Consider the following 10,885-nt stretch of genomic DNA (forward strand, 5'->3'; position numbering starts at 1 on the left):
TAGTCTGACGTTTTAATTGACTTGTCTCGGGTGTGCGGCGGAGTGAGTAAGACTGTTGTTGATGTCAGACTGATGTTACCGTAGAAATGCGTTAGCTCAGAACCAGCGTTAGCAAAGGGGGGCGCTGCAACTGAAGGAAGGGGTTAAACGCGATAAAAATGCATGGATTAAAGTGAAAAAAATTCATCTGACTGACATTTTTTTGTCCAAATTTTTTTTCTAATTTCACACGCAAGTGATGCAAATCAAAGGGCCTTAACGTAGACCTACGTAAAATAGGGCCATACAGACTAATTGTACCCTCCGTTTACAAGTAACACATTTTAAAGTAGGCTTAGCTATTCAATACTGCAGACTGTTGCTTATTAAGAGTGCTCCGAGGGCAGGCCATAGCCCGTTAGCCCGGGCTGGGGGGTGTCACTGTCACCCCCGAGAAAATTTATTAAATACTGTTATGTAAATGCATAAATTCTGCGCACTTTCAGTCAGAGATTAGGGCCAGCATTATGCCTAAAATACATGTATGTCTCCAAAACATTCCTCACCTGTTATCAGACATGCATGAAAACAATTAAAACTCACAGCCATAGGTTAACCGTCAGATAGGCCTCTGTTATTGAAGATTTGGAATAATTGATTTGAAATGTAATATGCTAAAGAATTCTGATGTTTTCTGATGTCAGGATATAATTTGGTGTAACTTTACTTAGTGTGATTAGGTGACATGTTGTTTAATTAGGTGCATGTCACTTTAAGACGTTTTAGTTTTGGGGTAAGAACGTGATGCACGGCATGAATGTTAAGAGTTCCACGGTTTTTCTGACTGTATTGGTCGTGTCAATTGTATGAGAACTGTGCTGTTTGTGACAATAAACATTCAAGAATATTAACTGGAAGACAAGACGTTTTTATAAGAACACGCGTCATTTACAGGACTCCTATTATATAAGTTTTGTTTATTGGAAACGGACCTACGACTTTCTCTTTGAAGAGGACAAATTAGGCAAACTGTATACATAGCCTAAGCTACTGGATCCTTTTGAATTGTATAAATTAACCTTGATGGCTTATTATAATTATTTTTAGAGAAATTAGCAGTTAAACTAAACAGTAGGATAGCCTAATAGTGGCGTGGCGCAGACACACACTTTTCCGTTGTCTCTCTCCGTTTCGGGCGCACCCGACTCTATTAATATTAATAATGACCGAAAGTAGGCTATATCCATGTTCTTTTTGACTATTCATCTTTAAGCACCCCAACACTGCCGACCTCTAAGTAGCCTAATTTAATGAGATCGGGGAACTACACAGCAAGTGCGGACAAGAAGTCATCGCAAACAACGCACTTTGCGCAGCTAGTGCGTGGATGTCTGTCCTGATGTTATTCTATAGCTTACTATTACAACTGGCGAAACAACTGTTTATTTCATTTTACTTTTATGAAGAATAATTAGCCCAAATCATAGACTAATTAAATGATGATGATGATGATTAGTAGTAGCAGCCTAATAGTGGTAGTAGCCTAGTAGTAGCCTAAAGTTCATCAACGCAGTTGCACGAAAGCATTTATTTATTTATTTTGTGCACAACGAAGATTTTAACATAGGCCTGTGTTTTGGCCTATCACAAACCAGGGTTCAACAAGAGATGTTACCATCACTGCAGCTTGCAATGGAGATTGCGCCGCACCCCCCCTCCAGTTGACGGAAATCCGTCGTAGCGACGGAAAACTTTAATCCATGTAAAAACAGTCTCCACCGACCTATACCACCTCGGAAAAGTTGGAAATGAGGTCCTATGTCCAAAATTCCGAACTATTCCTTTAATGCTAATCGGTGAAGTGTCCCTTTAAATGAGTGGGAAGCAAACAAAGCTAAAAATGCAATGTTCAGATCCATCATGAATTACATCGAATGAAGACAATTCTCTTCTAGGTGGCAGCTTCTCGCACTGCTGATCTTGCACTCCACCTTCAAGCTGCAGAAGGACTTAGCAAGCTTTTCTTTGCATTTGACAGAATCAGATACAATTCCCCCAAGCTCATCATATCCTCTGCTGCAGGACACTCAAATAGCAACATCCAATTGCACTTTGAAAGAAACAACCATAAAGAAGCAGATACCTTGATTCATCATGCAGTTTTGGCATCAAATCGCAACCCCTCTGATGCAATGCTGATGTTCTTCTCTCCTGACTCTGATGTTCTATTATTGGTCATAGCAAACTAGAAGACTTGGTTGAAAGATACTTGTATTTCAATGACATCTGGGATTCTGCAAGTGGAACCAATTTGGACAGCTCTAGGTGTAGATCATGCAAAGTCTTTACCAGCATTTCATGCATTCACAGCAGCAGCCAACACCAGGCGCTTTTCTGGAATAGAAAAGGCCACATGCTTCAACATCTACTTGAAAGCAGATGATTGTGTCCTCAGTGCTCTACAGATGCTCTCACAAAAAAGTGAAAAGAATCAGCTATCTACTTTGGCGAAGTTTGTATGTGCTGCATACTTACCAAAGAAGGTTCATATTGAAGGTTCAGTGTTGTCGGAAGCAAAGCAGACAAATGTTACCCTTCTTCAGGAAAGGGTGTGCATACATGCCTTGAAAGTGTTTTGTGTTTTGTACCACAGCATTGGCAAGAGCTGTTTCCACACAATAGCCCTGCTTATTTATAAGACCCACCAGTTTTTTTTTTTTAACTTGTATCATGGTAAACAGTCAATTCCACAGCCAGCAGCATTGAAAAGGTTCTTGATTGAGGAATACATAAATGAAGGTGTTTTCTGCCATTGTTTTTAAATACTTAATAGTTACTTTTTTATCAGGAACTATCAAGTATTTTAATAATAAAGGGCTAAAACCTTAATCCTCCATAAAGGATAGCTACTATTATATGTACATGTCAGGTTTGGAAGTTTGTGCAAATTAACGCCTATTTCAGTATATTAAGCCTCATTTGCATATTCATTTGCATATTTAACCCTCTATGGGATTTCGTCATTTATAAATGACACTAAGGAAAACTGCTTGACAGAATAATATAAATCCTTAACCAATCAAATAATCCCAAAAATACTTTGCATGACTCCTCCTTCAACCAATAAAATTAAAGATTATTCAATATTATTGCATAATGTGTTGCTACAAGGAAGCAAAGGAGACAATACCACACGTTGAGTCACACCAATGAGTGGCATGCTGGCAAGTCTATTTTTAAACTATAAAACATTAAAAAACCACCCTACAAGAAATACAACTAGTTAGGCTAAACTGTTTTTTAACTATTTTAATCATTTCACATGAATATATCTAAAAATCTTTCTTTAAAACCTTTAACAAGTTCATGTCATGTATAACTGACAAAGTCCTATAAAGGGATAGAAATTTCCATAATGACTCAGTCTAGTTTTCTATTGTTGTGATGCAGCATCAGACTATTTACACATGTTTATTAGGGTGTTTCCAAGACTTATGTCAAGTTGAAAAGAAAAGCTATGCCAATTCCTGTGGGCAGTAAGGACAGTGAAATAACCAATGAGGTCAATGTAGTTGTAAGAGTAGAACACAGCATCAGGTATGACCAAAAGTGAGAACAATGGTAGTGAGGATGGGTAGGATGAGAGTGAAAAGTAAAGCAGTGAGGAGAATTTTCAACCAGGGATAGGCTTTTGGTTGTCGCTGATCAGGGATCAGGGATCAGGGATCCATGGCCATTACCTAGTCCCTATCTGGAAGATGGTCTATCCACCGCATAAAGGGAATGTTGCATTTGCCAGCCTATTACTTGCCAGCCTATTACTTACCTTGTACAGGCAATGGTTATCTCCAAGCTGGACTACTGTAATTCTCTGTTAGCTGGCCTACCTGCTTGTGTATTAAGACCACTACAGTTGATTCAGAATGCTGCAGCACGACTGGTCTTCAATCAGCCAAAGAGGACACATGTAACCCCTCTCCTAGTTACTCTCCACTGGCTCCCTATAGTAGCCAGAATTAAATTTAAATCTCTCACTCTGGCCTATAGGACACTGACTGGATCTGCTCCCAGCTACTTCAGTTCTTTAATCACGATGTACATTCCCAACCGCCCATTGCGATCTTCTGAGGAGCGTCTGTTATGTCGACCAACCATACATGCTAGGTCAAATTGTAGATCCTATTCTTCAGTGGTTCCATGTTGGTGGAATGAGTTGCCCAGTGCTCTCCGTTCCAGCAACAGCTTTGGATCTTTTAAGAGGGGTCTTAAGGCATATTTATTTAATATGCACTTAGTCCTTTGAGTTTGTGATGTGTTATGGTTTGTATAATAGTATTGTTTTGTTATAATTTGTCTATTGATAGAATTTGAAATTTATTTTGCTATTGTCCTTAAATTTAGCCATACCATGCTTTAGTTATTATTATCATATATAATTAACTGAGTGACTTATTTGATTGCTATTCTCATTTCACTGTTTTATTTCTCATTAGGTTAGTGCTTAAAATTATTGTTCTACTGATAATATTACTATTCTCCCTAGTTTGTAATTGTTCACTGTTAATTTAATTTGTATTGTTATTTATTTGTATGTCGCTTTGGACAAAGGCGTCTGCTAAATAACCATAGCCATAGCCATAGCCATAGCCATAGCCATAGCCATAGGTGTTCTCTAGCCTGATTACCATCGACTTTCAAAGGCTCTGCGAGACTTTAGTCTGACCAACAGCCTGTGCTAACACGGTTTCTTGCCAGCGCTGGTTGATCCGCCTCCTTTAAGTGCCTCGATTTGCTACTGGTAGATGTCAGAAAGCGGATTGCCGAGTTTAAACCAATAACAACACTCTTTCCTCTGCCTTGAACATGCCTCTACCCAGAGCCGTTGGAGCTGCTCAAAGTTGATTGGTTCTCGACCAAAGGGGGCAGTTCCGCAGATTTCGGGAACTCAGAAATCCTTCTCAATGAGCAGTTGACCAGACCAGCAGCAAAAGCCTGAAGGCGTTGCGTCACTGGGAGGGCGTGCCAGGCTAGGTGTTCTCCTGCGTGTCTCTTATACACATTGTACTGTAGACAAACCTTTACTCTGTGCAGAATGATGTAAATGTATTCCTCTGAACTGTATAGAGAATGGAATGGAGCCTTTCATTGGCATCAAAAAAGGAAGAGGGAGTCACTCCCATATGTATAGATCAGGAAGGATTGCACTGCCCACTGGCCTTAGTGCACTGAAAAACAAGGCTGATGCAAAAATGACAACTGCCCTGACCAAACATGAGTGAAGTGCAGTAAGTGTGATGTTCACCTGGCTGGGCTTCACCACAAAATAAATGTCTGGTTGAGTTTCACCAGCGATATGAAAAGCAACAAGGGACCCATCTAACACACAGTGAAGAGACGTTTTATGACTTGAATCAACATGGTATATACTCAAAATCCATTGTGCAGACAATTTCTTTTGCATTTTTGTTTAGTCAGAAAGATCCTGAAATTAAATTAATCAAGTGATTTCCAATTAAATATGTCCATGAATAATTAATCCATTTATCGTTAATGAATTGGTTTTTACATTGACAAATCGTGGAAAATTATATACCTAAATGGGACATAGTCATTTATAAATGACGGTACCCCAAAATAAAGGTCAAAGGTCAATTTCAGAAAGTGAGCTCGGGAATTGTTTTTTAGGCCTAAATAGACTTAAAATCAAAGGTGTTTGAATTTTTTTCATTGATATTCTTAATAAGTCCCATAGAGGGTTAAACATAACATTTCAGAAAACTTGTCATACAAAAAAATCTTGTCTTAATGTAAGTGAATAACTGGGGAAGTTTTACGGTGATGCATAAAAGTTTCAAATGTAACCCTATCTACCAGTATAGCATTATATGGCGTTTTTAATGCAATAGTACACCATTTTCAAGACCCAAAATGACTGCTTTAATGACTTCTGAAAATTGTCAAACAAAGATTTCTTGATTCTTCAGGTTCTAAGGATTCCAAGTTTCATAATCCCCCAAAAAATTGAACGAAATTACACAAGGAAACGGACTATGTTGCTTGTTAGCTTGCAAATGTTAGGCTATACAGTAAGAGGGATTTGCCAAGAGGTACCCGCCCAAATCATGCCATCCCAGTCTCGCTGCAAGTGCTGACTTCTTGCCACTGGCTGAATCGAGAACTGGCTGACCGGACTGGGATAGCCAACCTTCAGCCGAATTTTGCCAGACGTGTTAGGAGGTGTAACTGCTTCATCACCAAACTACATCAACTTTCTTTACACGGTAAACAGGCAAATAAAAACGCAGCAAAGTCTAATTTCCCAAATGTGATCCGTGCTATTGACTGCAATCACATTAAGAGCACCGAGTGAAAATAAATGTGCCTTTGTTAACAGGAAGAATTTTCACTCCTTCAATGTCCAAGTTATATATGTGACACGGACATGTTGCTCACAAATGTTGTCGCCCAGTGACCTGATTCATATTGAGACATACTGTAGCAGCGTTGAGCGCAGACTGAATGCTGGAGATGCGCGATGGTGGCCTCTACTGTAGGTGCGGGCGAATCGTGTTTAAATCCTGTGTGTAAATCCTAAAAGAATTTGTAACAATTTTTCGACCACTTCTAAACATTCAACCCTTTACTCATTCAAGTTATGTTGTAGGTGACAGTGGATATCCGCTGAAACGGTGGCTGCTCACACCATTTATGAACCCACAAACAGTCAATGAAGTTGCGTTTTTTGTCTTTCCCGCTGTTTTTGGCATGTTGTCCACAGACATCAATATTCATTAAGGGTGTTTCGCTGAATATTTATAGGCAATTATGGGTGTGTCTTGAGGTACGCACAGGTGCCGCAAATGTAGAGTAGAGCTTGATTTATAAAGGGAAATTGGCGTGGAACGTGCGTGCGCACGGTTTTATAAATCAGAATATTTCTGTGCGCACGCCATCTTCTGGCGTACATCCTGCGCAAAGTTTTATAACTGAAGCCCCTGGTCCTTGTTTAGCGTCTCCGGAGCAAGCCACTTCTCCAACAAGTCCTTCAGCCGGGCTTGAAGTTCTTTAGCCGTCTCCCCCTCAAGGATAGTCTTTGAACGGAAGCGCTGGCGATACGTCTCGGCGTTGATGTTGAACCTGTCCAGGATAGCTTGTTTCAATTTGCCATAATCTTGGCTGTCTTCATAACTCATGGCTATGTATGCAGCTCTGGCCTTGGCCTTCAACAAGGGCACAAGGTACAATGCCCAAGAGTCAATAAGCCAATGTGAAGCTGCTGCTAGCCTCTCAAAGGTAGTTAAATAATGTTCTATGTCCTCATCTTCATCAAAAGGAACCAATCTCGGGGGTCTCCACCCCAGTTGGAAGTTTGGCGGTGTGGTGAGGCCAAGACCGGTGGAGTTCAGGGAACTCTGCAACCTGGGTGCTGGTTGCGGATTTGAGGGTATCAGTGGAGTTGGTATATCCAACAAGGGCAAGCTGAGAAGAGGGTCAGACGCTGCAGAAGTTGGGCAGGCGCTGGTGGGCTGCTCCGAGCCTAATTCACTCCACACCTCACGGACCAGCAGTCTCTACATTGCGGACCGGTGCAGCTCCGTGGTAGCCTGGAAATCTAGACGCACCCTAGTTTGGATTGCCAGGCAAGCTCCGCGGCCCATAGTTAGAGAAACGCTGCAGAGGAATGAGTCCGTGCTGCCTTGCACTTTTGAAAGTCTTAGGAGTCACTCACGTTGACGCCAACCTTGTTTTGATTTTGACGACGTATCGATTCGCATATTTTTAACCGACGTATTTTTTGCGTCGAACTAATCGATTAAGTCAATGCGTTGTCCCAGCCCTAGGCTCCACCAGTACCCAGTTGTCTGGTCCGTAATCCCGGGCAGGCAGCCGAGCCCATACCAGGGTTTCACTCTTGGGGGGAATAGAGATGGCATACCTGCAGGCCACCCGGGCGGTGTCCTCATGTTCCCTCCGCCCCCGGCTGGACTGGATCCGGTGACAATCCGCAAAGATGTGTTCCCATTCCTTACTGCCAGGGGTGTCGAGGGGTCGGGCAGTCCGTCCCTGTTGACCTTTAAAGAGCTCCTCCGAGCAGATGGAGATGACGTTCATTCCCAGCAGGGCACGATGGGCACCCAGACAATGGTCTTTAACTACCATGGCCCATCTGGCACCTTAACTCCTTGAACATGGAAGTCGGTTATTACATAGCCGATGTACGTGATGTCTAGTCCGTTAGCCCCACGTAGGGTGGTGCCTCAGCCCCCTGTAGTTTCTGTGCATCAAACAGCTCGTCACATAAGCTCTTGGATAACAATGTGACTTGTGTACCAGTATCAACAAGGCATTTAACTATGTGCCCATTAATTTGTACATTAACTACAGGGCACTGACTAATCGAAACATTATTAGGAAAGGGTGAGGAGCCTACCTCAGGGGATCCGGCTACTTGCTCCACAGTAGCCGGTGAAGCTTAAAACCCCCCTGGGAGGCACGGCGAGGGCTGCAATGACGACTGACATGACCCGCGGTGCCACAATGCAGGCATATCGGCCGGCCTTGCTCGTCCCACTGCAACCTGGAGCAGGTCGGTTCGGCTGGTGTTGTGGGTCCCGTCCCCCATCTGAATAGGCCCGCTCCCGTGGTGGTGGGCTGGCAGGTCGTCCCCGACGCAGCTCCTCTAGGAATGTTTTAGACAGGGCAGTCATCTGCTCTTTCACCTCAGCCATGATTTCAGCCCGCAACTCCCGTTTCCAATCAGCCATGATTTCAGCCCGCGGCTCTCGTTTCCAATCAGCCTCCGAGAGCGGAGCCGAGGGCCCGGCGGCACTGCTGGTGGCCATACACACCGGTGGTTCACTCCCCTCACCCTGGTCTTGCTCGAGGGCCAATGCTTCCGTCCGGATCTGCTCAAAGGTCAGGTCAGGGTTCTGGCGAAGCTGCAGCCGTAGGTTCTGGCGAACAGGGCCTTCCCTCAACCCTAGAAGGAACTGGTCGCGCAACAGAGTCTCCTCCCCTCCCAGACCATGGTCCCTTCTTCGTTTCAGCCTGGCGAACAGCTCACGTAACTGCAACGAAAAAGCATGTAGAGATTGTTGGGGCCCTTGTTTGCAATTGAAAAACTGAGACCGCAAAACAGCCACTGTTGTCCCCATAGAGGTCTGATGGGTACTTGAAGACAGCTGTTGCAGTATTCCGCTTGTCTTCTGGTGCAGCTTGTACTTCTCTTTTCGCCTCCCCCTCTAAGGACCCCAGAACAAACTGCAGCTGTTGTGACTCGCTAAGCCCTTGTAAGCCAGCTACTTATTCTATTTGGGTCTTCCATTCTTGGAAACTCAAGTCTGATCCCGGTCCTCCAAACCTCTGCGCCCAGGGAGGCCCCATAAAAACAGGCATCACATGGGGGCGTGCATGGGGGGCTTCGTCTTGTGACATCGTGAGGGGGTATGGTTACTCAACCCAGGAGAGAAATCCTGCCGACTACGCCAAATGTCACCAGCAGGGGGCGCTACTCACCACCACTGCGTTACCTTCTCTCCTGAGGAGCAACCCGTGTCCCACCCAAGAAATATTCTGACAAGAAATTAGAGTTAAAAATAAGGAAGCTTTATTCTCGATTAAATTAAGGGGCAGGGGAAGGGGAATAAGGCCATAAGCCCGGACAGCCTTGGGCCGAATGGGGGGAGAGGGGCGTGCAAGTCAGATCGGCCCTGGGCCGGGAGTAGGCTGGGGCAGTGTCCACCCAGGCCGCTAGTACCAGGGGGGCAGAGTCAGTATGGCAGGGCGGCAACAGGCTAGTCAGCTGGCGTAGAGGAACTGCGTACAGGTCTCCGCTGGAGCCGGGGCAGCAGTAGGCTGGGCGGCTGGCGTAGAGTTAAGGCGTACAGGTCTCCGCTTCACGTGAGGGGGCCTAGGTTCCAGCCGTCACAGTGCTTTAATGCATTGGGGAACAACACATCCGTCTGCACAAAGATCACACGTTAAAGGGAAAAGTGTGCTCACTCGTGCACACACACACACACACACACACATACACACTTTAAGGCCCCGGTACAGTCCACGCACCCGACTTGTCGTGCGACATGTTGACGTCACGGGGAACGTTGTAACCATGTATACTTGCGCGTGGTAGTCGCGACACAATTTGGAGTATTCTCCTGAACAGAGGCACGGTATCCATTGACGTTAATGGCAGTAGCAACTAGCTTCTTTGCCGATATTTCAGACTTAGCTTGCACAACTGAAGGATTAGCCTACCATCTCGTTTATGAGATGAGTTGTGTAATCTCCCTAAATGGAAAGATATTTTTTTTTTAGGTCTAGCAGATATCCTTTGGTTGAAAATAAATCTCTTCCTTACCTTTTGTTGGAATGCTTCTGTGCCTCGGTCCTAGTCATTTCCCCCTAGTTCCTCCTGTTGCAACTCTCACTGGTAACTTCGTGAACTTATCCAACGTAGTTCACGACTGTAAACAAATCAGTCATCCAAACGGCAACTCTCGCTGCAGCCTAGCCAAGTTAACTTCCCACTTCTCAAACTTACTATTATTCAAACTTCATGACTACAGTCGTTTTAAAAATGATGGGCTTATTTAAGATGTTGGATAGGCTATATGATAATGCCTGAATGTGGTTTATGTGGTTGATGACTGTAGAAGGACACTGGCTCCGTGAGCTTGGCTTCAATCTCTTCCTAGTTGTCGTGCGAGGTTGGCGCGTCGAGTATACTTCTAGCTACACCGCTCTGGCGCAAAGCACATCAACCGTGGCATTTCAATGTAAGCACACTGCACTTCAATATAATACACACTGCACACTTGAACACCACCAAGCATAGGGACACTCAAGCCAGGACTCACAATGACCAATCCAACGCGGCGAACCTCCCGGTGGCCTTCACACTGTA

This window comes from Sardina pilchardus, chromosome 4, assembly GCF_963854185.1.
Source record: "Sardina pilchardus chromosome 4, fSarPil1.1, whole genome shotgun sequence".
Taxonomy (NCBI): Eukaryota; Metazoa; Chordata; class Actinopteri; order Clupeiformes; family Clupeidae; genus Sardina; species Sardina pilchardus.